This window comes from Panthera uncia, chromosome X, assembly GCF_023721935.1.
Source record: "Panthera uncia isolate 11264 chromosome X, Puncia_PCG_1.0, whole genome shotgun sequence".
Lineage (NCBI taxonomy): Eukaryota > Metazoa > Chordata > Mammalia > Carnivora > Felidae > Panthera > Panthera uncia.
Genome location: NC_064817.1, coordinates 96,880,333 through 96,908,051, shown reverse-complemented (window position 1 = coordinate 96,908,051; position 27,719 = coordinate 96,880,333).

The window sequence follows — 27,719 nt, the reverse complement described above, 5'->3', positions numbered from 1 at the left end:
CCTACTCTCTGTTAAGTTTCCAGGCCACACCTCTTTCTGAGGTTGAGGACCTTGTAAACACCCTTGACTTCTCTCTTTCTCTTTTAGCCTTCATCCAATTCATCAGCAAATCCTTTGGCTCTACTTTGAAATACATTTAGAATCTGACATCTTCTCCCCACCTCTACTGCTACCACTCTCGTCCAAGCCATCATCTTCTGTCTCATTGGGACTATCGCAGTAGTTTTGTAAATATTCTCCCTGCTCTTACCCTTGTCTTGTACAGTCTGTTCCTTCCTTCCTTCCTTCCTTCCTGCCTTCCTGCCTTCCTGCCTGCCTGCCTTCCTGCCTTCCTGCCTTTCTTCCTTTATTTTTGAGAGAGGGAGAGAGAGAGAGAGAAAGAGAGAGAGAGAGAGAAAGAGAGAGAGAGAGCACATGGGTGGTGGGGAGGGGCAGAGAGGGAGAGGGAAAATCCCAAGCAGGCTCTGCTCTGATAGTGTGGAGTCTGATGTGGGGTTTGATGTCATGAACCATGAGATTGTGACCTGAGCTGAAATCAAGAGTTAGATGCTTAACTGACTGAGTCTCCTAGGCACTCCTCTTTTCTTAACATAGCAGCCAGGTGACCCTTTCAAAACCAAAGTCAAATCATATAACTTATTTCTCCGGGTAAAAGCCAAAGTCCTTACAGAGATCTATAAGCCTTTCCATGACCTCACTGACTTCATTTCCTATTTCTCTCACCTATTACTACTCACTGCACTCTAGCCACAGTGACTTCTTTGCTGCTCAAACACACCAGGCATGCTCCCATCCCAGGATCTTTGCTTACTATTTTTCCTACTGGCTGCAATGATCTTCCTCTAGATAGCTACAGAGATCATTCATCACCTAAAGGTCTCTTCTTAAATGCTGACCGTAGTAGCTTTTGTGCAAATTGTTGCTTTGGGAATGTGACCTAAGGGAGCAGGAGTAAGGGGCAAGGAAAATGAAACAGGAAAAGAGGGAGAGCCAGTATTAAGATCAGTTATGGAGTTGACCATAGCTATGGGAGAGTGTTTTCTCAATCCTGCTGGATAGCTGAGATATGCATGCCACGTGTATCAGCACCATTTTCTGGGAGTTAGAAAGGGAAAAGCAGAGGCTCCTAGGTGGCTCGGTCGGTTAAGTGTCCAACTCTTGGTTTCAGCTCAGGTCATGATCTCACAGTTTGTGAGTGTAAGCCCTGCATCAGACTCCGTGCTGCCTGTGAAGTGCCTGCTTGGGATTCTCTCTCTCCCTCTCTCTCTGCCTCTCTTTCTCTCTCTCTCTCTCTCTCTCAAAACTAAAGATTTAAAAGAAAAGAAAGGGAAAAGCATTTATCCATCAGCTCCCCGTCCCTCCTGCAGGACCAGCTACATAATTTGAAGGACTCAGTGCAAAATGAAGATGCAGGGCCCGGTGTTCTGGTTAGATCAGAGAAAAGAACTCTTGATAATGTTACTAATTCTCTTCTTGTTCCTCCATGGCTCCTCTTTTCCCTTTTCCAAAGGAGTTAGGGAAATGCGCAAGCATTCCTTAGCACAATCTGTACCGTCATGGGTCATGGCATTAATACATTGGGGGATGAACAGTGTTTTTCTTTCTTATCCTTTCTCACATTGGTGAGTTTGCCTGGACTGCTATGTTCCTTCCTCTAGTTTGTGGCTTTGGTTGGGTGATGGGTGCTGACATGAAAAATGAAACGCTATCATAGACCTTGTGCTGCATACGGCTTTTCATCCCAGTGCTTGTTTTGAGTATGCAAACAGCAAAATAGGGGCAGTCTTGACTCTCCATCTGTGGCAAAGACTGCTGGTTGATTACCAAAATATGTTCTTTCCCTAAGAACATGGTGTATGGCTACATCTTCTCCAGTCCCGTGTGTGGTAGGTGGAGCCATTTGACTATGTTCTCCCCAGTGGAATGTGAACGAAAGTGATGTGTGCCACATCCAGGCCTTCAGAAAGTGAACGTGCCTCTAGGCACTGCACCCCATCATGACCTAACTTGAACCAAATATGATATCCATGATTTAAGAGCTGGAGGGGCAGGCCCATAAAAGGAAACCAGATCCTTAAGTGATCACAGGTCAGAGCTGCCTTGTTTACCATGACTTTTGTGTTTATGTCACAAATATTATGAGAGAGATATATAAACTTCTTTTTAAAAAATCCCTGTATTGTTAGCACTCTTTGTTATAGCAGCTTACCATTTTGCCCTAAACCACTGCAAATGCGCTCTATATGGACGCATACCAGAGCCCCAGTTAGTACCTTTTTGCTGCTGTTAAACCTTGTGCAGGTGAAGGCAAGCCTTGTTATACCTGTGAATAGAGATTGAGTTATTCCCCTGCTGGGAGCTTTTGCACAGACATGGCCATCAAGTCACTTGTCCTTCTAGGGCAGAAAGTGACTTGGCCAAGATCAGAGGTCACATTGAAGTTGGAGTCAAGGGTGCAGCCTGTCTCTGGAAAGCCCAACTGGCCCACGCAGGGACTGAATCCATTAAGACCTTAGCCTCATTAACAATAAGCACAACTCAATTGAGTTAATGATCCCAGGGAAAAAAGCCTGAGCATATGATAAGTTGTTTTCTTGAAAAATAATAGTGAAAGAAAACCTTTAGAATTCTAACAAAGGATCCTAGACACAGAAGAGAAAAGTCACATTTTTGTCATTCTAACTTGATTCTACGGTTACTAAAGATTGTATTCTGTGGGAAATTTCACTTGAATGAGTTATTAGAGCTTCAGATTTACTTGAGAAAAGAAAAGTAGGGTTGTCAAAGAGTTGCCAAACCTCAAAGACACTTGATACAAGGTATTATGAATCTTTATGGTGCAGACAAGCTATCCTTTCTTTAGGTGGCAAGAAATGGCATCTTTTGTCTTCCTAGAAAGCCATGGAAAGCTTTTATTGATTTCATGAAAGCAGAATTGTGGGTTTAAGAAACATTAGCTGCATCACCTCCTCAAAGACACTGAGAAATGTGCACCCTTTAAACATGAAAGAAGTAGAGTGTGAATTATTTTAGCTGCAAGTTTAAAGGGTGATCTTAGAAATCTAATCCTTTGGCAAGTAAGATGTACCCCTCTTTATAAATGGGGGACAAGAGGTGAACCTGCACAAAGAGTTAAGCCCATGTAAGAATTAAATATTTATTTGACTTAAAAAAAATGGAAGCAATAAATTATAAAAATTTCTTTGAAAAAAAAGTCTTTGAAAATAAATTTTCATCTCTTTCAGGGAAAGAAAATCCATCATCTGGTTAGCACCAGGTGGTATCAGTAGTTGATTGATATTTTTCTTTTTTTATGTTAATTTCTTTTTAAAATTTACATCCAAGTTAGTTAGCATATAGTGCTACAAAGATTTCAGGAGTAGTTTCCTTAATGCCCCTTAGCCATTTAGCCCATCCCCCCTCCGACAACCCCTCCAGCAACCCTCAGTTTGTTCTCCATATTTAAGAGTCTCTCATGTTTTGTCCCCCTCCCTGTTTTTATATTATTTTTGCTTCCCTTCCCTTATGTTCATCTGTTTGTTTGTTTGCTTGCTTGTTTATTTATTGATTTATTTTAAACATGATACTTAATTTTATTTTTTTAAATTTACATCCAAATTAGCATATAGTGCAACAATGATTTCAGGAGTAGATTCCTTAATGTCCCTTGCCCACTCAGCGTATCCGCCCTCCCACAACCCCTGCAGTAATCCTCTGCTTGTTCTCCATATTTATGAGACTTTTATGCTTTGTCCCCCTCCCTGTTTTTATATTATTTTTGTTTCCCTACCTTTATGTTCATCTGTTTTGTCTCTTTTTTTTTAATTTTTTTTAATGTTTATTTATTTTTTTTTGAGACAGAGAGAGACAGAGCATGAACGGGGGAGGGTCAGAGAGAGGGAGACACAGAATCTGAAACAGGCTCCAGGCTCTGAGCTGTCGGCACAGAGCCCGACGCGGGGCTCGAACTCACGGACCGTGAGATCATGACCCGAGCCGAAGTCGGCCGCTTAACCGACTGAGCCACCCAGGCGCACCCTGTTTTGTCTCTTAAAGTCCTCATATGAGTGAAGTCGTATGATATTTGTCTTTCTCTGACTAATTTTGCTTAGCATAATACCCTCCAGTTCCATCCATGTAGTTGCAAATGGCAAGATTTCATTCTTTTTGATTGCCGAGTAATACTCCATTGTGTGGAGATATATATATATATATATATATATATATATATATATATATACCACATTTTCTTTATTCATTCATCCATTAATGGACATTTGGGCTCTTTTCATACTTTGGCTATTGTCGATAGTGCTGCTATAAACATTGGGGTGCATGTGTCCCTTCAAAACAGCACACCTGTGTCCCTTGGATAAATACCTAGTAGTGCAATTGCTGGATTGTAGGACATTTCTATTTTTAATGTTTTCAGGAACCTCTATACTGTTTTCCAGAGTGGCTGCACCAGCTTGCATTCCCACCAACAATGCAAAAGAGATCCTCTTTCTCCGCATCCTCGCCAACATCTGTTGTTGCCTGAGTTGTGAATGTTAGCCATTCTGACAGAGGTGAGGTGGTATCTCATTTGTATTGGTTTTGGTTTGTATTTATCTGATGATGAGTGATGTTGAACAGTTTTTCATGTGTTGGTTGGCCATCTGGATGTCTTCTTTGGAGAAGTGTCTATTCATGTCTTTTGCCCATTTCTTCACTGGATTATTTGTTGTTTGGACGTTGAGTTTGAGAAGTTCTTTATAGATTTTGGATACTAACCCTTTATCTGATATGTCGTTTGCAAATATCTTCTTGCATTCTGTCGTTGCCTTGTAGTTTTGCTGATTGTTTCCTTCGCTGTGCAGAAGGTTTTATTTTGATGAGGTCCCAATAGTTCATTTTTGCTTTTGTTTCCCTTGCCTTTGGAGACGTGTTGAGTAAGAAGTTGCTGTGGCCAAGGTCAAACAGGTTTTTGCCCACTTTCTCCTTGAGGATTTTGATGGCTTCCTGTCTTACGTTTAGGTCTTTTATCCATTTTGAGTTTATTTTTGTGTATGGTGTAAGAAAGTGGTCCAGGTTCATTTTTCTGCATGTTGCTGTCCAGTTTTCCCAGCACAACTTGCTGAAGAGACTGTCTTCATTCCATTGGATATTCTTTCCTGCTTTGTCAAAGATTAGTTGGCCCTACATTTGTGGGTTCATTTCTGGGTTCTCTATTCTGTTCCATTGGTCTGAGTGTCTGTTTTTGTGCTATACTATCTTGATGATTACGGCTTTGTAATGCAGCTTGAAGTCCGGTATTGTGATGCCTCCAGCTTTGTTTTTCTTTTTCAAGATTACTTTGGCGATTCAGGGTCTTTTCTGGCTCCATACAAATTTTGGGACTATTTATTCTAGCTCTGTAAAGAATGTTGGTGGTATTTTGGGGCGCCTGAGTGGCTCAGTTGGTTGAGCGTCCAGCTTCGGCTCAGGTCATTATCTCACAGTTTGTGAGTTCGAGCCCCATGTTGGGCTCTGTGCTGACAGCTTGGAGCCTGGAGCCAGTTTCAGATTCTGTGTCTCCCTCTCTCTCTGTTCCTTCCCTGCTCGTACTCTGTCTCTCTCTCTCTCTCAAAAATAAACATTAAAAAAAAATAAAAAAGAATGCTGGTGGTATTTTGATAGGTATTACTTTGAATATGTAGATTGCTTTGGTTAGTATTGACATTTTAACAATATTTGTTCTTCCTCTCCAGGAGCATGGAATCTTTTTCCACTTTTTGTGTCTACTTCAATTTCTTTCATAAGCTTTCTATAATTTTCAGTGTATAGATTTTTCACTTCTTTGGTTAGATTTATTCCTAGGTATTTTATGGTTTTTGGTGCAATTGTAAATGGGATCGATTCCTTGATTTCTCTTTCTGTTGCTTCATTGTTGGTTTATAGAAATATAACCAATTTTTCTGCATTGATTTTATATCCTGTAACTTTTCTGAATTCATGAATCAGTTCTAGCAGTTTTTTGGTAGAATCTTTTGGGTTTTCCATATAGAGTATCATGTCATCTGTGAAGAGTGAAAGTTTGATCTCCTCCTGGATGATTTGGATGCTTTTTATTTCTTTGTATTGTCTGATTGCTGAGGCTAAGACCTCCAACACTATGTTGAATAACAGTGGTGAGAGTGGACATCCCTGTCTTGTTCCTGACCTTAGGGGGAAAGCTCTCAGATTTTCCCCATTGAGGATGATATTAGCGTTGGGTCTTTCATATATGGCTTTTATGATCTCGGGGTATGATCCTTCTATCCCTACTTTCTTGAGGGTTTTTATCAAGAAAGGATGCTGTATTTTGTCAAATGCTTTCTCTGCATCTATTGAGAGGATCATATGGTTCTTGTCCTTTCTTCTATTGATGTGATGAATCATATTGATTGTTTTGTGGATATTGAACCAGCCCTGCATCCCAGGTATAAACCCTACTTGGTCATGGTGAATAATTTTTTTAATGTACTGTTGGATCCAGTTGGCTAATATTTTGTTGAGGATTTTTGCATCCATGTTCATCAGGGAAATGGGTCTGTAGTTCTTCTTTTTAGTGAGGTCTTTGTCTGGTTTTGGAATCAAGGTAATGCTGGCTTCATAGAAAGGGTTTGGAAGGTTTCCTTCCATTTCTATTTTTTGAAACAGCTTCAAGAGAATAGGTGTTAACCCTTCCTTAAATGTTTGGCAGAATTCCCCTGGAAAGCCATCTGGCCCTGGGCTCTTGTTTTTTGGGCGATTTTTGATTATTAATTCGATTTCTTTACTGGTTATGGGTCTGTTCAAATTTTCTATTGCTTCCTGTTTCAGTTTTGGTAGTGTATATGTTTCTAGGAATTTGTCCATTTCTTCCAGATTGCCCATTTTATTGGCATATAATTGCTCATAATATTCTCTTATTATTGTATTTATTTCTGTTGTGTTGGTTGTGATCTCTCCTCTTTCATTCTTGATTTTATTTGGGTCCTTTCCTTGTTCTTTTTGATCAAACTGCCTAGTGGCTTATCAATTTTGTTCATTCTTTCAAAGAACCAGCTTCTGGTTTCATCGATCTGTTGTACTGTTTTTTGGTTTTGATAGCATTAATTTCTGCTCTAATCTTTATTATTTCCTGTCTTCTGCTGTTTTTGGGTTTTATTTGCTGTTCTTTTTCCAGCTCTTTAAGGTGTAAGGTTAGGTTGTATATCTGAGGCCTTTCTTCCTTCTTTAGGAAGGCCTGGATTACTATATACTTCACTCTTATGACCGCCTTTGCGGCGTCCCAGAGGTTTTGGGTTGTGGTGTTATCATTTTCTCTGGCTTCCGTGAACTTTTCAATTTCCTCTTTAACTTCTTGGTTAGCCCACTCATTCTTTAGTAGGATGTTCTTTAGTCTCCAAGTATTTGTTACCGTTCCAAATTTTTTCTTGTGGTTGATTTCGAGTTTCATAGCGTTGTGGTCTGAAAATCTGCACAGTATGATCTCCATCTTTTGTACTTGTTGAGGGCTTATTTGTGTCCCAGTATGTGGTCTATTCTTGAGAATGTTCCATGTGCATTGGAGAAGAATGTATATTCCACTGCTTTAGGATGAAATGTTCTGAATATATCTGTTAAGTCCATCTGGTCCAGTGTGTCATTCAAAGCCATGGTTTCCTTGTTGAGTTTTTGAGTAGATGCTCTGCCCATTGCTGTCAGTGGGGTGTTGAAGTCCCCTACTATTATGGTATTACTATCAATGAGTTTCTTTATGTTTGTGATTAATTGATTTATATATTTGGGTGCTCTCACATTTGAAGCACAGATGTTTACAATTATAGGCCTTCTTGGTGGATAGACCCCTTAATTATGATATAATGCCCTTCTTCATCTCTTGATACAGTCTTTATTTTAAAGTCTACATTGTCTGATATACGGATGGCTACTCCGGCTTTCTTTTGATGACCGTTGGCACGCTAGATGGTTCTCCATTCCCTTACTTTCAATCTGAAGGTGTCTTTAGATGTAAAGTGGGTCTCTTGTAAACAGCATATAGATAGATTTTATTTTCTTATCAATTTTGTTACCATATGTCTTTTGATTGGAGTATTTAGTCCACTGACATTTAGAGTGAGTCCTGAAAGATATGAATTTATTGCCATTATGTTGCTTGTAGAGTTGGCGTTTCTGGTGGTGTTCTCTGGTGCTTTCTAGTCTTTTTTGCTTTTGGTCTTTATTTGTTTGGTTTTTTTCATCCCTTCTCCCTTCAGAGAGTCCCCCTTTCTTGCAGGGCTGGTTTAGTGGTCACAAACTCCTTTAATTTTTGTTTGTCTGGGAAACTTTTAATCTCTCTTTCTATTTTGAGTGACAGTCTTGCTGGATAAAGAATTCTTGGCTACATATTTTTCCAATTCAGGCCATTGAATATACCCTGCCACTCCTTTCTGGCCTGCTAAGTTTCTGTGGATAGGTCTGCTGCAAACCTGATCTGTCTTCCCTTGTAGGTTAAGGACTTTTTTTTCCCTTGCTGGTTTCGTGATTCTCTCCTTGTCTGAGTATTTTGTGAATTTGACTATGATATGCCTTGTTGATGGTCGGTTTTTGTTGAATCTAATGGGAGTCCTCTGTGCTTCCTGGATTTTGATGTCTGTGTCTTTCCCCAGGTTAAGAAAGTTTTCTGCTATGATCTGCTCACATAACCCTTCTACCCCTTTTTCTCTCTCTTTATCTTCTGGGACCCCTATGATTCTGATGTTGTTCCTTTTTAATGAGTCACTGATTTCTCTAATTCTTAAATCATGCTCTTTTGCCTCAGTCTCCCTCTTTTTTTTCTGCTTCATTATTCTCCATAAGTTTGTCTTCTATAGTGCTGATTTGCTGCTCTGCCTCATCCATCCTTGCCCGCTGTGGCATCCTTTGGAGATTGCAGCTCATTTGTCTCATTTTTTATTTCATCCTTACTAACTTTTACTTCTCTTATCTCCACAGAAAGGGATTCCAATCTATTTTCAACCCCAGCTCTTATTCTTATTATTGTGATTCTAAATTCTGATTCAGACATCTTGCTTGTGTCTATGTTGATTATGTCCCTGCCATAATTTCTTCCTGCTCTTTCTTTGGGGGTGAATTCCTTCATTTAGTCATTTTGAAGGAAGAAAAGGAATTAATACAGTAAAAAAAATTAAAATTAAAAAATTAAAAACAACACAAAAAAATCAAATAAATGATGCTATATCCTAGGTGTGTTTAGGTCTGGTTGTTGAAAGGAGCTTGATAGATTAGAGTAATAAGGAGAAAGAAAAAAGAGGAAAATGTTTGAACATTTGAAAAAATGAATAGAATGAAATAGAATAAAACAAAATGATGGAAGTAAAATAGAATTTGAAAAATTTACAAAAATTAAAATATATAGAAAAAAATAAAAATATTTTTAATAAAAATTGAAAATAAAAATAAATTTTTTCTCTTTCTGTACTCAAGAAAAAGAAAAAGAATGAAAAAGGAAAAAATTGAATAGATGGACCAGTGAACGGACTGAAATACAATTGAAATGACATATTTTCCCTCTAGAAGTCAAACTCTGAAGCACTTTATAGTTCATAAACCTATCAGGTGGAGATATTTGTGGTATTCCTGAAGAGCAAGATTGGCCCAGTTGGACGAGGCTTAGTATAACAGCTCCGTTCTCTCTTTGCTTACTGGGGTGGATTGTTGTGGCACTGGTAGGTGTGTATGTGCATGCGCTGAAGGGGTGAAAATGGCATCACCCAGCTACCCAGACTCTAGTATTGGAACTCTGTTCTCCACGATCAGCAATTGCGCACCTGTCCTTTGTCTCCAGCTTCCGTCCATTCCCAGCTTTTACACTGTCCTTGACCAAGCTGTCAGGTTGCCAGGCAGCACCTCCCTCATGGGTTTTATCTCAGATGTGGCTGTGTTTCCAACCCTTCACTTCTGAGGGACTTCAGAAGTCAAAACCTGCTCAGAACCTCTGGGGGAGGGTCTCATCAAGCAATGGCTGGGTGCTGGCCTGCCCCCAGGAACATTCGTGAGACTGTGATGCTGCTGATGCCCAGAGACTGTGGCTGGGTGCCAGCCCTCCCCAGAAATAGTTCACGTGGTTGTGTAGCAGTAGCATTTCAGGGATTATGGTAAGTCACAACATGCATCTGGCACCAGGATTTCCCCTTAATGTCCTTGTTACAGCACCAGCAAATGTGGTTGTTCTCTCGGGTCTGCTGGGACCTTTGGCTATGGGGCTGTGTGGGGGGGATGTGCACAGCTTCTACCAAATGTCCTCCCAACAGGGGAACCACCTCTCCCCATGTGGTCCGAGGACCCTGGACCTCACCCTGGTCCTGGGGGTTTGCCCTTCCCACCAGAGCACCCCCAGCTGTCGAGCTGCAGAGTTTCAGACTCTGTGCATCCCCTGTTTATAGAGTCTTAATGGAATTTAAACCCTCTCCTGTCTCCTTTTTCCCTTTTTGTTCAGTCCCTGCAGCTATTTCCAGTTTCTCTCCAGCTCCTTTTGACAGGGGTGCTTTTCTTATACTCTCTCCCATCTCCATCCTCTCTCTGCCAGCAAAAAGAGTCCCTGCCCTCCGCAGCTTCCCTCTCCCCCAGTTCACCTCTCCGTGCTGTGTACCTGCCAAGTTCTATGGTTCAGGTTGTGCAGATTGTTGTGTTAATCCTCAAATCAGTTTTCTAGGTGTGCAGGATGGCTTAGTGTTGATCTGGCTGTATTTCATGGGCATGAGATGCAAAAAACTTCCATGCTATTCTACCATCTTGACCCTCCCCCCCCCGATTGATGTTTTTCAAATGGGGGAATGTATTTTTAATTAGTTGGGGATGTTTGGGATATTTTTCTTGAGAGTGAATGTTTTCCTCTCAGGTCTCAAGTAATCAGCATTTGCATGCTGTGAAATTTTTGTTATTTCACATCTTTGGAGCCTGGAAGTGCAGTATTGTCCATTCATAGCTAAGCAATGGCTCAGGTAGCTTGGTTTCATGACCATTCATCCCAAAACTTAGGGGCTTAAAGCCCTAATCATTTTATGTACTCACAATTCTGTTGGTCAGCAAACCAACAGAATTTTGCTGGTCCTACCTGGAGTCACTTATGCAGTGAAGCAGGAGGGAAAGGGTAGAGCCAAATGCAGAATGGCCTCTCCCTTCCTCCTTCTCCAGGAGAAGACAGAAGGGTCTTCTCCTGGCCAAAGTTAACCAGAGCCTATCTGGCAAAGAGAGTCTTGGAAATGTAGGTTTTCCACCTTTCGGCAGTACAGGGGAGATTATAGAAGGCCAGATGTGGACTGAAGTACCTATAGACAATATCTGATGTAACTACTCTACCTCAAAGCAAGTTGAAAGGATTAATGAGATAATAATATACAAATTGTGTCATATGGTGCCTTGGCACATGGTGAACATTCATAAAGTCGTTCTGCTCTGTGTAGCTGTGGGCATAAATACACATACTTAATAGTCCCCTTAGATGTATCTTTCTTGCCTCTGCTAAATATTTTTTTACAAACTAGAATGTTTTTTTCCTCCCTATCCTCTCTTAGACTACATTAAGAGCTCCATATGAAATATTTTCTGATTTATTTCAAAATATTTAGCTGCTGGCTTTAAAACTGTTTTTCTATAAAGTGCTCTAAAATTATTAATGTAGCATGTTAGCTGCTTCTAAGATACTTCATTTTGCTTCAATGGCTACAAAGTGTCAGTTACCACTTGTCTCTAAGTCAGTTGTGGAACTCTACCAAATAGGAGTATCTCCGTGACTAATTTTCCTTTTATTTCTATGGTTTCTTTACATCTTGTTGCTCAAATTTTGGAGCTTTAATGTGTGATGAATTTTGCATTAACACAAATCATGGAGATGACAGAATTGAAATTGCTTCGTGAAAGCAACTTGAGATCTGAGTTTTTCATCCTGCCAACATTGGCTAACTTCTTAGACTTCTTTGCAGCCATCACCAAATGGTCTCCTGTTGCTCTGAACTCAGACAGTTTTTCTCCTAAGGATGGATTTTGAGGGCCATCCACCAGGACAGTTTCTGGCTGGTAGAAATAGTAGAGGCTTCTCTACACTTGGTGTTCCTGTGCACATGCTCGACAGTTGAATAATTGCACTGAGTGGCAGGAAATGAACAGGAAAAATGAGAATGAAATGAAAAAAAATTGGGAAGAAATCCTGTATGAGAAACCAGGTATCATTCCAATTCACCTTTGTCCAGACAGTTGTCAAGTAGATATTAATTATGATGGCACAGTCTGCATTAGACAACGCACTACTCTGCTCTTGTGCTGTGTCAAATGTATACATACCATTGGTTGGTCAGCCACCTTTGGCCTTACTCTACCGCATAATTGTCTCACTTATACCTGACCATGTACTTGATACCTTTATACCTGCCTGTGTATCAAACATATCTTTAAAATGATTAAGTGGTTCCTATTATCTTTATGATAGAATTCACATCTCTTGCCAAGGTGGCCAAGGCCTTCCCTTTCCCATCCGGTCTAAATTCCTGCTACTCCCCACGTCATAGGTTATACTCCAGCTACACTGAATTTCTTTTTAAAAATTTTATGTATATATGTATGTATGTATGTATGTATGTATTTATTTATTTTTTAATATGAAATTTATTGTCAAATTGGTTTCCATACAACACCCAGTGCTCATCCCAACAGGTGCCCTCCTTAATACCCATCACCCACCATCCCCTCCCTCCCACCCCCCCATCAACCCTCAGTTTGTTCTCAGTTTTTAAGAGTCTCTTATGGGGGCGCCTGGGTGGCGCAGTCGGTTAAGCGTCCGACTTCAGCCAGGTCACGATCTCGCGGTCCGTGAGTTCGAGCCCCGCGTCGGGCTCTGGGATGATGGCTCGGAGCCTGGAGCCTGTTTCCGATTCTGTGTCTCCCTCTCTCTCTGACCCTCCCCCGTTCATGCTCTGTCTCTCTCTGTCCCAAAAATAAAAAAAAAAAAAAAAAAAAAAAGAGTCTCTTATGGTTTGGCTCCCTCCCTCTCTAACTTTTTTTTTCCTTCCCCTCCCCCATGGTCTTCGGTTAAGTTTCTCAGGATCCACATAAGAGTGAAAACATATGGTATCTGTCTTTCTCTGTATGACTTATTTCACTTAGCATAACACTCTCCAGTTCCATCCACGTTGCTACAAAGGGCCATATTTCGTTCTTTCTCATTGCCACGTAGTACTCCATTGTGTATATAAACCACAATTTCTTTATCCATTCATCAATTGATGAACATTTAAGCTCTTTCCATAATCTGGCTATTGTTGAAAGTGCTGCTATAAACATTGGGGTACAAGTGCCCCTATGCATCAGTACTTCTGTATCCCTTGGGTAAATTCCTAGCAGTGCTATTGCTGGGTCATAGGGTAGGTCTATTTTTAATTTTTTGAGGAACTTCCACACTGTTTTCCAGAGAGGCTGCACCAGTTTGCAATACCACCAACAGTGCAAGAGGGTTCCCATTTCTCCACATCCTCTCCATCATCTATAGTCTCCTAATTTGTTCATTTTAGCCACTCTGACTGGACTGTGGCCCTGTCCACCAACATAAGTTACTCTGGACAGCACAGGGGAAGAGTCCTGCAGTTTGGAGCCACCACAGGGACTACCCAAAATGACAAAACAGAAGAATTCTCTTCAAAAGAAACTCCAGGAAGTGGCACCAGCTAACGAATTGATCAATAACGATTTAAGCAATATAACGGAACAAGAATTTAGAATAATAGTCATAAAATTAATCGCTGGGCTTGAAAAAAGCATAGAGGATGGCAGAGAATCTATTGCTACAGAGATCAAGGGAGTAAGAAATAGTCATGAGGAGCTAAAAAATGCTATCAATGAGGTGCAAAATAAAATGGAGGTGGCCATAGCAAGGATTGAAGAGGGAGAGGAGAGAATAGGTGAATTAGAAGATAGAATAATGGAAAAAGAGGAAGCTGAGAAAAAGAGAGATAAAAAAATCCAGGAGTATGAGGGGAGAATTGGAGAACTAAGTGATGCAATCAAACCAAACAATATCCATATCATAGGAATTCCAGAGGAAGAATAGAGAGAGAAAGGGGCTGAAGGTGTACTTGAACAAATCATAGCTGAGAACTTCCCTGATCTGGGGAAGGAAAAAGGCATCGATATCCAAGAGGCACAGAGAACTCCCTTCAGACGTAACTTGAATCGATCTTCTGCACAAAATATCAGTGAAACTGGCAAAATACAAGGATAGAAAATTCTGAAAGCAGCTAGGGATAAACACTCTCTAACATATAAAGGGAGACCGATAAGACTAGTGACAGACCTATCAACTGAAATTTGGCAGGCCAGAAAGGAAAGGCAGGAAATCTTCAATGTGATGAACAGAAAAAATATGCAGCCGAGAATCCTTTATCCAGCAAGTCTGTCATTCAGAATAGAAGGAGAGATAAAGGTTTTCCCAATCGAATAAAAACTGAAGGAATTTATCACCACTAGACCAGCCCTATAAGAGATCTTAAGGAGGATTCTGTGAGTGAAATGTTGCAAGGACCGCAAAGTACCAGAGACATCACTACAAGCATGAAACCTACAGACATCACAATGACTCTAAACCCGTATCTTTCAATAATAACACTGAATGTAAATGGACTAAATGCTCCAACCAAAAGACATAGGGTATCAGAATGGATAAAAAAACAAGACCCATCTATTTGCTGTCTACAAGAGACTCATTTTAGAGTTGAGGACACCTTCAGATTGAAAGTGAGGGGATGGAGAACTATCTATCATGCTACTGGAAGCCAAAAGAAAGCTGGAGTAGCCATACTTATATCAGACAAACTAGACTTTAAATTAAAGGCTGTAAAAAGAGATGAAGAAGGGCATTATATATTATTTACAGGGTCTATCCATCAGGAAGAGCTAACAATTATAAATGTCTATGCGCCGAATACGGGAGCCCCCAAATATATAAGACAATTAATCACAAACATAAGCAACCTTATTGATAAGAATGTGCTAATTGCAGGGGACTTTAATACTCCACTTACAACAATGGACAAATCATCTAGACACAGGATCAGTAAAGAAACAAGGGCCCTGAATGATACATTGGATCAGATGGACTTGACAGATATATTTAGAACTCTGCACCCCAAAGCAACAGAATATACTTTCTTCACGAGTGCCATGGAACATTCTCCAAGATAGATCACATACTGGGTCACAAAACAGCCCTTAATAAGTATAAAAGAATTGAGATCCTACCATGCATACTTTCAGATCACAATGCTATGAAACTTGAAATCAACCACAGGAAAAAGTCTGGAAAACCTCCAAAAGCATGGAGGTTAAAGAACACCCTACTAAAGAATGAATGGGTCAACCTGAATTTCATCACCCACACCCACCAGCCATCAGCTCACCACCAATAATCAACAACCACTGACAACTCACTAACCCTGCCCACACCCTTTAAGCCCTGCTTATCACGTCTGTCCATTAGGACTCTCCACTTCTAGCCATAACCAACAGTCCTGGCCACCACCATGATGTCTGTCCACCAGATATGTACCAACAACAGCCCAAGTTACTCCTCCTACTGCTCAATCCTTTGTTTTAGTCCTGTTGATTCTCCTTAGTATCTCATTAAATGTCCCTTGCATCAGTCCTCTTCTCCCTAATTCTACCTTGCTCTAGATCAAACCATCACCATCTCTCCCCTGGAATACTGCATCAGCCTCCTGACTAGGCTCCCTGCCTCCAGGTCAGCCTTCCCCCAATCCATCCAATGCATGCTGCTAAAGTGATCTTTCTGATATCTAAAAAGGACCATGTCCTCCCCTTTATAAAAGACCGTGATGGTCATTAGTGCTGTTCACCAAATATATCGCCTGTCCACTTGTCGAGGCACACGGTAGGATCATACTTGAAATGATCATACTCCAGCCCCTTGAAGTTAGGTGTGATCGTGTGACCTGCTTTAGCCAATGAAATGTGAGAAATGATGAATGACATCTTGGGGCAGAAACTGTAAGAGTCAGTGTACAATTTGCCCTATTCTCTGTCTCTCTGGCTCCAGGTGGTGGCTGTTCTGTTGGTCTGGATCCATGAGTGAGAGGCCCCCAGACTACTCACAATGGTTATGTAGAATGAGTAGGAAATAAACCTTGTTGTTTGAAATCACTGATTTTGGGAGTTTTGCTGCAGTATAATCTGGCATACTTTAAAGTTCAAACTCCTCAGCAAAATATTGATATCCTGTATAATCTGACCTCCACCTTCCAGTGTCACTTTATACTGTTTCTCTACTCACACCCTATACTCTACACAAACTACGATTCCTGGTATGTGCTCTTGTGCTTTCCTGCTTTGATTATTTGCTGTTTCACTTGTGCTTCCAATTCAGCATGTCCAAAACCCATCTTTCCCTCTTAAAACTCTGATAGCATTTCATCTGGGTCATTTTTCTATTTATATGAGGGTTTCTTATATATGTATTTTATCTACTCTGCCTTGAATCTCCTTCAGGCCAGGGTTTGTGTCTAAACCGTCTTTGTATGCATCTACATATGTAGATCAATGCCCTTGATCATGTGAGTGCTTAAAAATTTGTCAAATGAGTGTACTCTGTTCCTGAAATACAGTATAATTATAATAGTCATCTTAATTTCCTTTTCATTTTTTTAACATTTATTTATTTTTTGAGATACAGGGAGAGACAGAGCATGGGTGAAGGAGGGGCAGAGACAGAGGGAGTTACAAATTCCAAAGCAGGCTCCAGGCTCTGAGCTGTCAGCACAGAGACTGACATGGGGCTTGAATTCATGAACCATGAGATCATGACCTGAGCCAAAGTCGGATGCTTAACCGACTGAGCCACCCAAGCCTCCCAATAGTCATCTTAATTTTTATGGTAAGTTGTTTTAAATTTAAAAAGCACCTTTAAAATAAAATAACATAAGTCAGTCAGAGAAAGACAGATACCATATATTTTCACTTATATGTGGAATTTGAGAAACTTAACAGAAGACCATTGGGGAAGGGGAGGAAAAATAAGTTACAGAAAGGGAGGCAAACCATAAGAGACTCTTAAAAACAGAGAACAAACTGAGGGTTGATGGGGGGTGGGTGGTGGGGAAAATGGGCGAGGGGCATTGAGGAGGACACTTGTTGGGATGAGCACTGGGTGTTGTATGTAAGGGATGAATCACGGGAATCTACTCCTGGAGCCACAAATACACTGTATACACTGTATGTTAGCCAACTTGACAATGGATTACTAAAAAAATAATAAAAAATAAAAAGCACTTTTATTGAGGTATAATTGATACACAAAAAAAACCCTGTGCATTTTGAATGGATACAACTGATGAGTTTGGACATGTGCTTTCAGCCATGATACCATCACTACAGCCAAGGTAAGAAAATCTATCCATCACCTCTAAAAGTTTCCTTGCACCCCCCTGCTTTTTTGTTGTGATAAGAACACTCAATATGAGATCTACTCTCTCCACATGATTTTAAGTGCACAATACCATGTTGTTAACTCTAGGAACTGTGTTGTTTGGCAGATGTCTAGAAGGCTTTCACCTTGCATAACTGAAACTTTATACTCCTTGAACAATCATACCCCATTTCCCTCTCCCTTCCAGCCTTTGGTAACCACCATACTATATTCTACTTCTAGGAGTTTGACTCTTTTAGATACCTCATATAAATGGAGTCATACAGTATAAGTCCTCCTGAGACAGGATTATTTCACTTAGCATAATGTCCTCAAGGCTCATCCATGTTGTCACAAATGATTGGATTTCCTCCTTTTTTTTTTTTAGGCTGAATATTATTTCCTTATATGTTATACACCACATTTTCTTTATCCATTCATCTGTTGATGGACATTTGGGTGGATTCCATATCTTGGCTATTGTGAATAATGGTAGAGTTTATTTGGTTGATTGGGTGGGTTAGGGAGTAGCTCTGAGGAAGTGTAGGGTAATTGATTAAGGGGATGGGATGGAAAAGGAAAAAGGGGAGAAAACAGTGAAGTTCATGCATTGTTACCTGGCATCTGCTCAAACCCTGACACTGTGCTAAGCATTGTGAAGAATTTCTAGGGAGAAGACACTGCTCTTGACCCCATGAACTTAATTGTTTGGTTTGGTGACAAAACATGGAGATTATAGTACAGACTTGAGTTACTAAAATCCTGATACAGACAGTGAATTTTCAACTATTTCTGCAACATGCTATTGTGTCTCTAAGGCTGTCGCACAAAAATTTTCAAGCAAGGTTAGCGATAGTTTACCTCCATTTAAAAATTGCCATGCATTTAAATTTAGGAGGAGGGGTCAATTCACAAAATCGTGATTATTGCAAATCCAAACCATGACAAGCTGTTTTGAATATGAAAGAACTGGCTGATTGGAACTTGTTCCTACGAGGCTTTCTGTGGTTGATTCTATTCTGTGTGACTGGATAGCATTTTTAATCTCCAAAGCTCTTTGAAGCAATCTGACATGATTTGAATGTAGTGTGTGTGTGTGTGTGTGTGTGTGTGTGTGTGGTGTAGTGGTCAGTGGTGACAAATGTTTCATGTTTATCCTGGGGGGCTGGGAGGCCCTAGTTTGTAACGTTTGCGTATTTCTGCAGTATAAATACTTCCACCATGGCCAATTGTAAAACCTCCAGTTGAGCACTGAGTGTGGAGTTGGGAAGAGAGGTGTACGATTAGCTCTCCATAGTTCCTGCAAGCTCTCCATAGTTCCTGTGTGGGGCAAGGGAGGCAGAATGAGGGGTGAGGGAGACAGGGAAATAAACACCAAAGGAACTGCTTTAAAGACTCTAAAGGAAGAAGCAAGGCCGGAGGTTTGGATAACTTTGAACTACAGTAGACCCTTGAACAACACAGGTTTGAACTGTGCTGGTCCACTTATATATAGATTTTTTTCAATAACTATCGTACAGTACTGTAAATGTCTTTCTCTTCCTTATTATTTTCTAATTTTTTAATTTATTTTTTTATTTTTTGGAGAGAGAGAGTGAGCCAGGGAGAGGGGCGGGGGGAGGCAGAGAGAGAATTTTAAGCAGGTTCCATGCTCAGTGCAGAGCCTGATGGCAGGCTCAATCCCACAACCCTGGGATCATGACCTGAGCCGAAATCAAGAGTTGGATGCTCAACCAACTGAGCCACCCAGGCACCCGTCTTCCTTATGAGTTTCTTAATAACATTTTCTTTCCTCTAGCTTCCTTGATTGTAAGAATACAGTATTTAATACATATAATATGCAAAATATGTGTTACTTGACACTTTATGTTATTGGTAAGGCTTCTGGTTTTAGGGGAGTCAAGAGTTGAATGCGGATTCTCAACTAGGCGGGGGTCGGCACCACTAAGCCCTGTGTTGTTCAAGGGTCAACTGTACTTTATCAGCTTCCTAAAAAAGCAAAAGTTTTGTTAAACTGCACTGCTAACGGTGACGGACTTTCACCTGAGCTGCCTTGGCAGCCGTGACAAATAACATCAATCTTCGCTTTAGGAGATTTTTAGGCACTGATTTTGCAGTTTTAAGAAGTTACTTGGGGCGCCTGGGTGGCTCAGTTGGTTAAGCTTTTGACTCTTGGTTTCAGCTCAGGTCATGATCTCACGGTTCCTGAGTTCGAGCCCTGCATGGGGCTCTGTGCTGACAGTGCAGAACTTGCTTGGGGTTCTCTCTCTCTCCCTCTTTCTCTTGCCCTCCCCACTTGTTCTCTCTCGCTGTCTCAAAATAAATAAATAAATTTTTAAAAAGATGAAAATTAAAAAGAAGTTACTCACTTTGGAACTAATCTATGGTGATAAAATCAGAATAGTGGTTACCTTCTGGGTATGGGGGGGAGGGGACACAGGGGCACATTCTGGGGTTCTGAAAACTTTCCATATCTTGATCTGGGTAATGATTATGTCTGTTCATTTATATCTCAATAATAAATAAATAATCAAAAAACTTTGCTCACTTTGAACATCCTGTCCCCTCCCCGCCAAATATTTCTTTTAGGCCTATGTTAGATAAAAAATAGTGGGAAGAGAGTGAGGGGCAGGGAAGAAATACAGATTATCTTATTAGGCAATGTACATCCCAGTAACTACTATATATGATGTGTTTTGCACAGTGTACATTTCACACTGTGCATTATTCATTACACACACGGTGGTATTAGCTCAGAAATTGGGATCAGGTAAATAACATCAGGAAGTAATGACTGTTGACATTACATGTAGTAATCTGTTTTCCCGGAACAAACTGCAAATGTATTCTGTTTGGAATTAATACAGTATTTTAAATTTTATCCATAAAAATGACTTATGAGATTGAATCCATTAGTTTAATGGAATATCACGATCATTATTCCAAACTTATTTATATTGCAATCAGTAGAATGGGATGTCTCTTCCGAATAAGAAAATGAATGTGAATGCCAAAGATTTTCTCTTATTTAATTTTAATAATTGTAAATCATCGTATGTGATATGTATTTTTCATATTTATGCCTGTAAGTAAATCCCACCAGAGAAAATAGAATAGGGGAAAGACACATTAAAACCTACCAACTGTTTCTCTCAGATGGTTTTAGGGCTTTATGTTTCCATGATAACATGATCAGCATTAAGGCATGATCCCTGTTGAGGGTCAGGTGTAGGCCAGGAGTGATGAGCAAGGGAAGGCCAATGGCGTGGTGCTCGTTACTTGCAACATTGGAGGAGCCTGGCATTTCACCAGGATATTTGTCAAGGCTAGAGCTTCTAATCAAGACCTTGGAAGATCTTGGGATGGCAATTCCTTTTGGAAAGAATGCTAAAAAAATCTTTGGGTGGGATGTTCTTGGTGCCACTGACTCTAGAAATGAACCAATCAGCAGGCTTGAAATTTTACTATTAGACACTCACTCCTTTGGTTTGTAGTAGCACCTCTGCAGGATGGTCCCATTAAAATATCCTGCCGCTTACAAGTTGTGCTTAACAAGTTTCTTAACCTGTCTATGCCTCAGTATCCTCATTTGTAAAATGGAGAAGATAAGAGGACCCGCATCATAGGCTTGTGATGATCAAATGGTAAATGCAACTCCCACATCGAGGCATGGTTGATTTATCATATTGTCAAATCTCTCTCCTAAAGATACAATTTCAGAGACGACACTCAGGAGGAATGAATGGATTTGGAAGCTTCTATGTGGTGCTGTATCCCTGATAGAAAAAATAGAGGGTTCAGGAACCAAAGAGTGGAAACAGGAATGGCCCCACTAGCTATCACTCCCAGTGATCCAATGGAGGATTTTGTGTCTCCTGTCACTGTAACTCTATGCTTTACAGTGTAAAGGGGCTCACTCTCCCCAGGGGGACACAACAAGGATCTCATTGGCCTATAAGCTACAACTGACACTTGGATCCTTTGTGTTCCTTGTGTCCAATGACCAGCACCCAAGAAGAGGACCCACCATCCTGTCAGGCATAATTGACCCTAATCAGCAGGAGATGGGAATAATATGTCCTTTCTTGATGTAGACCCCGCTCAAAACTGTCAGCCTTTTGTTTCGCCCACTATATGGGCCACAGCAGTATGCCTGTGTATGAATGTCTTGCCTCCAGAACCCAAACAGACCTATCAGACATTGTGTTTACTTCTTTGTAGTAGGGTTTACAAGATTCGGCAATTTGTCTCTTACTTGGGAGACGATATTCCTGCATGCCTCTGATATTACACCTCCTGAAAACTGTACTGAATTATTAGGTCCCTGAATCTTTAAAGCATTTATTTCTCACCCTGTGGAGCATGTATCTTATCAAGGCCATCATCATGCTGGTCACCTCCTGCTTATTCTTCTGGATTGGCATGATGAGGTCAATCGATATAAGAGATCAATGTGATCATGTCCTGAGGGATGTCCAAATGGTCCATATCTCTTTGGACTCCATTATGACAGAGGGTATGAGAATTAATTAGCTCTGAGGCAAAATCGTACGTGTATTTGTTGTCTTTTTCATACAAATGCTCCCTGTTTCTGATCCTCTTTCCTGATTGAAATAGGAAAGAAGACATTTACCAAATCAACAGCTGCATGTCATATACCTGAAGCCATGGGGCTAATTCTTAAAAATTTGTTTAGTTTATTTATTTTGAGAAAGAGAGAGAGAGAAAGTGAGAGAGAGAGAGAGAGAGAGAGAGAGAAACATGAGCAGAGGAGGGGCAGAGAGAGAGAGAGGAAGAGAGAATCCCAAGCAGGCTCTGCCCTGTCAGCACAGAACCCAACATGAGGCTTGATCCCACGAACCATGAGATCATGACCTGAGCTGAAACCAAGAGTCAGACACTTAACTGACTGAGCCACCCAGGGGGGTTAATTCTTGGTTGAGTTGGCAGTAGTCTATAGTCATTCTCCAGGATCCATCTTAGTTAATTCGGGGACTAGATTTTTTAATTAAGCAGGATATTATAGGAACTGCCATCCTTGCATTGTTTAAATCTTTACAAGTGACAGTGATTTCCACCATCTCCCTCGAGATGTGATATTACTTTTGATGTACTACCTTGTTCAGTCCCTGGGGGTAGGGAGGCAGCTTTAGAAACTTCTACTTGGCTTTCTCTACCATAGCAAGGACTCAACGTAGGGATTACTCCAACTGCCAAATATGTCAATCCCAACTACATATTCAGGTACTATGAAAATGACCATCAGGTGAGCCAGCAGACCCCATGGATCCACTGTAAGTGCGGCTTTGGCCAGGACTCCATTTATTACCTGACCCGCATGTGACCCCAATCTAACAAGGGGACATGATGATGTTCCATGTCTCCAAGTGTCAATATCAATTCAGATTCTTGGTTTAATAGGCCTTTAAATGTCTGGATATTTCTCTTTCCACAATGTACAATAAATGGGCAGTATGTACAGTAAATTTACCCAAGTAAATGACTGTGGGTCCCTTTGGTAATGACTGGGGGAAGGGATGGTGTTGCAGGGCTCTTCCCCTGGGCCATCTCTTCAGTCAGTGGGTTCTGGAACTAAAAATTAGCTTAGATCTGGAAACCGGACTAGGAATCACGATTTTGCTAATTGGGAAGACTGACCTCAAATTTTGTCTCATTTATTCTTACTCTTTTTATTTTATTATACATGTTAAACAATACCCTGTTTGCCTATCTATTTGCATCGAGGAATGCTGTGTTTTATCAACCCTCTCTTTAACTTTATACAAATCAGGCCCGCATGGTTGCCACTCTATTCTTGTCTGTTGTTCCAATAATGACCAACCCCTGGCTGCTGGTGGCTAAACACTATCCCCAGGACTCTATTGCTGGGAGGTAGAGAGGGTTGCTTACCTTTTCCATTTCTTTTGGGGATTCAGGGACAGCCTCCACTATCATCTGCCCTGGCCTGCAAGGAGAGCCACCACTGAGCTTCTTGCTGATGCTTCTGTCCCGTTCACCAGCATTCCTCATGGCCTTGATGAATGCTGTGTTCCCTTAGCCCTTACATGGAACATGGTCCTCCAGTGGGTCCTCTGGCCTCATATGATATGTCCACTCTAGTATGTCAACTTCCCCCTCAGCCTTTTAATTCCTTCCTCTACCATCTGCCACAATAATTCAGGAGTTTTCAATATCACTCAGTGTGGGCTACTGTTTTATCTAGGCTTATCGAGGAGACACCTATAAACTGCGAGCTTAAACCAACCTCTGGGCTCTCTGTTAGGGTGTTAAGTCTTGTATCCCAAGAAAGTGCCCCCAAGTCAACGAACTCTCCCTTATCCAGTCTTAACACAAAGCAGCTCTTGATCAAGCACCTTCAGAATCTAGCCCCACGGGTACTCCCTTGACTCCTGCCAGCCTGTGCTGGTTCCATCTCCTAGTTCCTTCAGGGTGTAGTCCCTTTCCTCCTCTGTCAGGGTTAGCTAGTTCTTGGGAGGGCCATGCTGCTTCTAGGCCTGTTGTTTTGTGTGGGAAAGACCTCTGTATTGTCTCCTCATACCGAGGAAGTACTAGCTCTTATTTGGGAGGAGTGGACACAGAAGTTTCAGAGAAGACCGGGGAGTCAAAATCTTCAGGAGCTTCCACTTAGATGTCCCCACCCTCTGTGTCAGGGTGCTGGGTTTTCCCAGCTAAGGACCCTGACTTTCGCATAACATACCTGCCTCAGTTGACCATTCAGCTATCCTTGAAATTCAGCTACTCTAATGATCAAATGCTGGGTTTGAGCTTCGCCTTTTTATGCTCACCACTGCATGAAATGAGAGTATCTGTAAGCTAAAGAGACTGTTGGGTTCTCACATTTAGTTTTTAATTGTTATTTGCACTCAGCTTTCTATTATCTGTTTTTAGGGCATCAGTGTGACTGAATAACAAGTATCAGTTTCCATTTTCTTTATATTTATAATTCTCCCATAGAATCATTCCACCAGCTAGTGTCTCTTCTCCACTGGCACATGCTTCCAAAACACCACAGATGAAAGCTTTAACAATTAGGCTGCTGCCTCGTGCCAGAGGCTGTCTGAGCACAGCTTCCCACCGGGAATAGGGTCCTCATTACGACCCTAGGGGTGAAGGATCCAATCCTTGAACCCCATCCACAGCCTGCTTTCTTGGGACCACTTCTGCTACCAAATGTCACGGGTTGGACTCTCAAAGAAGCAGGTGTTGAGGAGTTAGGAATGCAAAAGGCTAATTAGAGAATAACAGCTGGGAAAGAAGAGGGACAAAGAAGCAAAATTGAGCATGGGGCCGTCAGACTGTGGCGTGGACCTGCTAACGTCTCTACCAGCCCAACGGGGCTTTCTGGAAGCAAGATTGCTCATTAGAGAAGTCCTGTGTTGGGTGGACATGGCTAGGTTTTTGTACCACTGATTTGCTTAGTCACTAGCTGGGGGTTACCCGGAGAGAGTGTGACTTTATCACCATTTTGCTCAGTCATTGGCTGCAGGCTGCCCCAATAAGAATGTGATCTGAGTTCAAAAGCTTAGGTGGAGTCTGAAGATGCTAACAGCTGGAGGCTGTCAGGTGCCTACACCGCTTGCAGCTGGGCAGTAAGTCATTTCTTCAAGGGGGAGGATGAAGAGTGCATAATTATGTCTGCCACATGGACTCAGCCTAATACCGCTGTGTATGAGCTAAATTTATCTGTTCCGACTACAATTTATGTTGCCCACCCACTATCCAGTGGTGAGTCTCACAAAGGAGATTAGATTTGCATACCTGAGTGTCCCATGAGTGAATACATGACCTTGGAGGAGTGTAGCAGCTTGGGGCATCGGCCAGGGAGGAGACCCATAGGGGTGGTGATGGTGCCCAGTGCAGGAGATACTCTGCATCCAAAGGAAGTTGAGGGCCTGGCTGCTTGGATAGCTGGAGATGAGGTGGGGCTTCTTTTGGGGGATGAGGGACATTGAGAAGATGGCAGGCTTTGAAAAACTACCTTTAATGATAATGATGTGGAAGGTGGACTCCTTTGGTTACAGAGTTTGTGAGTTTTTTTCATTTTCATTTTGTACAGTATAAGGTGGCACTTCTTCTCTGTCCTCAACACTGCTTCCTAAGTTATGCCTCTGGGTTATTTTTTTCATTTCCACATTTCATTCATTTGTTCATCAAACATTTACAATTCTGTTTCACTTATGGAAATGAGTAAGAGAGACTCTGCCCACGGTGTCAGCCAGTGATCTAATAGGGAAGACGATATAACATCTTAGCACTATGAAAAAGGCAAGTACTACTGGGACAGAATACTGAGAAAGAGTCTGTAAACCAATCCTGGGGGCAGAGGACGGTCAGGGAAGGTTTCCCAGAGGAAATGATGCCAATTTGGTCTTAAAGACAAACTATGAGTTAATCAGGCATAAAAGTGAGGGGAAGGGACTTCCAGGCAGGTGGAGAAGCGTGTGCAAAACCATGGAAGCACGAAAAGACACGGCAGAGCCAGGAATGTTAAGTAGTTGGATATGACGAGGCCTCAGTAGAGTAGAGAATGGAGGCGAAGGGGTGGTGAACAAGGAAGCTGAAGAAATAGGCAGGAGGCAGATTATGAAAGGTCTTTCATGGGGGCTCCTGGGTGGCTCTCAGTTGGTTAAGTGTCTGACTTCGGTTCAGGTCATGATCTCATGGTTCATGAGTTTGAGCCCCGCGTTGGGTCCTGTGCTGTAGGCTGTGTCTCCCTCTCTCTCTCTGCCCCTCCCCCGCTTGTGTGCTCTCTCTCAAAAATCAGTATACATTAACATTTTTTTTAAACGAAAGGCCTTTTATGATAAACTAAGGGATTTAGTCTTAGCCAAAGGGCAATGAAAAGTGATGAGATCCAAAGAATCATTCTGGCTGCAGAGTGGAGGGTGAATTGGGGGATTAAAAACTAGAAACAAAGGGAACAGTTAAGACACTGTTGCATTTGGCCATATGGAAAGTGTCACAAGCTCAAACTAAGCTAGGGATGGATTATCAGAGCCAAGACTCGTCTGAGGGTGAAAATGAGGGAGGGTGCGCACAAGGTTGATAACCAGGCTTTGGTTCCTGGATTGGGTGTTTGGGTTTATGGTGGTGATTACCACCCTGTCCCATGGTCCTCTCTGCACGGCCCAGCTCTCTATGGCCATGGCAAGGATAAGGAAGATCACCCCCCCCCCCCCCCCCCCCCCATCCTTCCCTTGTTCTTTCTTTGATTCCATCTGGGGCCTACCTCATATCTCTCTGAGGGTGATCAGAACCATCTTTTTGTATTATGTTTCCAAAAGTGATCCACGTAGCTTGTTTGGAATGTACACATTCCCTTTTTTTTTGAAATGTTTATTTATTTATTTTGAGGAGGGGGAGTGGCAGAGAGAGGGATAGACAGAATCCCAAGCAAGCTCCGTGCCGGCTGCCAGCACAGAGCCCGATGTGGGCCCCGAACCCACTAACCATGAGATGATGCGCTGAGCTGAAACCAAAAGTCAGACACTTAACTGACTGAGCCACCCAGGCGCCCCTGCATGTTCCTTCTTTGGTGACGGCTCTAGTTGGTTTTCTTCCACATGAGCACAAACCGTATTATGATTCTGAGATCCAAAAGATAAGAAAAATCATACACTTACTTTTCACTACATACATCTTACAGCTGTACAAGTTGATGTTAAACTGACCCATTTGTTTTTTCATTGTCACTGTACTGAGAATTCTGCTTCTAAGTGCAAGCCCATTTTTTCTCAGATTGTTACACCTACCAATTTTAAAGTTTATTGGATTTGTTCTTCTATCTCACTCTACTCTCTATCAATGGGGTTTTAAATCAGGATGGAGACTTTTAGTGGGAACTCTGGTTTAGTAGTGGGGTGAGGGTAAGAGCAAACAGTTCCTATGTTGGGCATATTCAGTTTGATGTGCTTATGGGATTGTCCAAGTGAGAAGTTACCACAGACATTGGGATATACTGCCTTGGTGCTCAGGAGAAAGTTTTGAGATGGAAATGAGGACTAGAGAGACATCATAATATGGGTGGAAATGGAAACTATGGGATAGCACCCAGGGAGAGTGTACAAAGTGAGAAGAGAAGAAGAAACATGGTGGAACTCAGGAGAATGTTGACATTAAGGTTTAGAAGAGGAGACCAGGAAGCAGGAGAGAAATTAGCAGTAGCAGGGTAGGAGGAAAACCAGGAGAGAGTGCTGTCATGGAAGTCAAAGGAATAGACATTTTCAAGGTGGGACAGGCTAATGGCATCAAATTCTGGAAAGGGGCC